The sequence below is a fragment of the Hydra vulgaris genome, chromosome 02, assembly GCF_038396675.1.
Source record: "Hydra vulgaris chromosome 02, alternate assembly HydraT2T_AEP".
NCBI classification, from domain to species: Eukaryota; Metazoa; Cnidaria; class Hydrozoa; order Anthoathecata; family Hydridae; genus Hydra; species Hydra vulgaris.
This window is the reverse complement of record NC_088921.1, coordinates 66961652-66965184: the sequence shown is the minus strand read 5'-3', so window position 1 is coordinate 66965184 and position 3533 is coordinate 66961652. Positions and strand designations below refer to the sequence as shown.

General features: G+C 28.4%; 1 non-coding gene across 1 annotated transcript; it reads right to left on the bottom strand.

Annotated features, from left to right (window-relative positions):
* Window positions 1–3095: 3095 nt before the first annotated feature.
* trnaa-ugc (transfer RNA alanine (anticodon UGC)) lies at window positions 3096–3167 on the bottom strand. The gene has a single exon. It is a non-coding gene; the product is annotated as a tRNA-Ala (tRNA).
* Between the last annotated feature and the right edge of the window lie 366 nt (window positions 3168–3533).

Genomic DNA, 3533 nt, shown 5'->3' with positions numbered 1-3533 from the left:
AGTTTTTTAATTTATAACGTATTGTTTTTACCTTTGAGATCAAAACTTTTGAAACTTTAATTGTTTTTACTTATCATGTACACTCAAACCATTTTCCTTCGGTCTCTTGAAGGTTCGAAATTTTAAGAGTTTACTGTATTTTTTTTTTAATTTGTTGCTACAAATCTCTCTTAATTCTTCAACTCCAAAACACAATCCTTCACAAACAAGATCGCTTCTGCGAAGCAACCTTGTTTGTAAAATAGAGCCTGTAAGCTCTGCTTTACAAACAAACTTTTTACAAACAATAGGGGACCAAGCAAATTTCCCAAAGTGTTCCAATTGCAAATTTAGGGCCCTTTTGCAAATGTAAGAAGCTTTTTTTTATTATAAGTTGTACATAATGAAAAAACTTTTAAGATTTTGGAACCCTTAAGACAGGATTTTTTTTGGAGGCGGAGGGGGAATTGGACCTAGTAGCCACAACACTAATGAAAAAGAATAAGTGCTGTTACTAAAATTTTTTTAAACTTTTGAAATATTAGAGATAATTTTATTCTGTAAAAAGAACATAAAAACCAATAAAATGTTTTACCTTATGACATTAAATGAAATAATAAAAACTTTTTTCGATTTCTTTTTTTTAGATTAAACACGGCAAATGAAGAACTTGGCTAAACTTGGCTGAAACAGGCATTATTTAAGTTTGTAAATTAAATCGAATTATTTTACTCATAAAGGCAAATCCACATGCCTGGATGTTTTGGTTTAACGAGGAAATACACTTTTATGATATCTGTGTATAAAAAATATTTTAAATTTGTATTATTTTGGTAAAAAAATATATGTTTCTTTAGGATTTTTTATTTATTTTTTACTTTTTATTTTACAAGTTATTTCACAATTAAGAGCGTCACGGCGCGACAAATCGTCACGTTGCAACGCGCGTATTTTTAGCTATATAGCTAAAAATATTTTAAAAAAATATGAAAAAATTAGTTTTTATAATACAGTTAGGCTATTTCAATATTATAATAAAGTTTATTTTTTATTTTAAAAATCTAAATACCGCAAACTTTTGTTTTTTCGATTAAAAACGCACTAACGCGTGTCATTGAATTGCTGTATTTGATAACCATGAGCGAGACTAGGTTTTTTCAAACCGAGACGAGACCGAGACGAGAAGTTAGTACTTCTCGTGAGACCGATTCATTCCAGCTTGAACTTTTCTTGACCGAATTGAAAGCTTTCTTGAATATGTTGTTCTGTGATGAAGGCTCAGTTTAGGGTTTGCAATGTCAAACAATTTCTTGAAACCTCTTCCTTCGACTGCTGAAAAGGATGCCAGATCAGTGCAAAAGTAATCCAGCATTGCAGAGTCAAACCGTTTTTGAATGGAATTGTCTTTGTCATATTTGGACTTTGTTTCAAGCATTTCGACCATGGTTCGTTGTTTCTTCTTAGGAGGAGGAAGAAGAGAGTCGTCAATTTTTTCAGAATGCTCAACGTAATCTTGGCTGTGTTATTTTCGAGGTGACGATGAAGTCCGCTTGTGTTTCCATCTTTTGTTTTCAAAGACTTTTTGCACGCCTTGCATTCAGCACCGTCACTCGTTTTTTGAAATATCTCCAGATTTTGTTTTTTTTTGATTTTTGATCGTTGAAATGAGGCAAGAATATTTCTTTTCAATATGAACAATATGTGTCAAGCTGAATTCCAGTGGTAAACTAATGAAATTAAGTCGAAAGTGCACCATTTTATACAAAAAGTTTTTGTATTTAAAATCTAATTAAAAATATTAAATCTAATTAAAATTTTTCAATTAGATTTTTAAAAAAAATCTAATTAAAAAATCAAAATAGTAATTAAAAAAACAAATTATTAACCATTTTGTAAATTATAATAATTTTTAATTTGGAAAATAATATAATATTTAAGTCTCGTTCTACTTCTCGCGAGAATTTTCTATTTCTCGTTTCTCACGAGAAGTCCCATTTCTAACGAGAAACGAGAACGAGACGAGATCTCGCTCATGGTTAATACTTGGTTATATATATATATATATATATATATATATATATATATATATATATATATATATATATATATATATATATATATATATTTATATATACATATATATATATATATATATATATATATATATATATATATATATATATATATATATATATACATATATATATTTATATATACATATATATATATATATATATATATATATATAATATATATATATATATATATATATATATATATATATATATATATATATATATATATATATATATATATATATATATATATATATATATATATATATATAATATATATATGTAGTTGGTTTTATAAAATTACGTTGTGCGCATAAATAAAATTATGAACTTATAAAAGCTTTATAAGAGATACAAATATTCATATATTTTGCTATTTATTTTATTCGCATCAATAAAAAATAATTTTGTCGCATCAATAAAAAAAATTTGGTTTTAACACCATAATGCATTGGCGGTACGCCAATTGGCGTTCTTCGCTGGCGTTCCACTTAAGATGCGCTTATGAGCCAAAAATGACCAGCCAGTTCTGGTGCTCCAGCTATGGCACTTAACTGGATCACACGTATTTATCCGGAGCTGGCTCGCCAGCCCTGGCCCAATAAGGTCCTGCTTATTGGGTAGTACTGATGAATGAAATTGACTATTATACGTAATTATACGCCTTTGAACTTGATTATTACTCTAAAGTACAAAAAATTAAAAAAAGAAAGTTACTTTTAAATGAAAATATGCGGACATTTTTATTTTTAAAACCTTTTAGCCCTTTTTATGCGGCAATAATTTTTAGTTGATAAAGGCCCATGTGATGTCGGGCTCGCTTTTATTTTGAACCAAACAGCCGTGACCTATATAACACTTCAGCATTTATGCTTGTTTGCACCTATACAAGTTTTTGGAACTGTTTTGAACTTATTCACTTTTATGCAGATTGGAACCTATCCAGTGTTTGTAAGTTTTTTCAGCGTATTTATAAGATAAAGTATACGCTATTTCAAAACAAGAAAACTTGAATTTTTAGAAACAAGTGAAAAACAGGATTGGAGGAGCGGGGTTTCGAACCCCGGGCCTCTCGCATGCAAAGCGAGCGCTCTACCACTGAGCTACACCCCCTTGATAAAAGTGGAGACAAAAATTATAATATTATTTTTTTTTTATTGATTTAATAAAAGGTTGTCATTTTTTAAATCTATTTAATTTAAATATTGAGAGCGGATTTTTGAAAATTAAATTAATAGACACATTTGTACATCTAAAATAAATATCTTCACCTAGTGAATTATATTTCTGTATGCATAAGAGGGTCATGGGTTATGCGTATTTAAATACTCATATTATATTTGCATGTTTAAAATTTGGTAGCCATTTTTGCTTTTTGTAATATTAAAAATACAACCCCTCACCCTACCACCAGAATCACCTCACCAGAATCTGAAAGTCCAAAAATATCTTTGAAAGTGAGGATTTTTTGTCTTATTT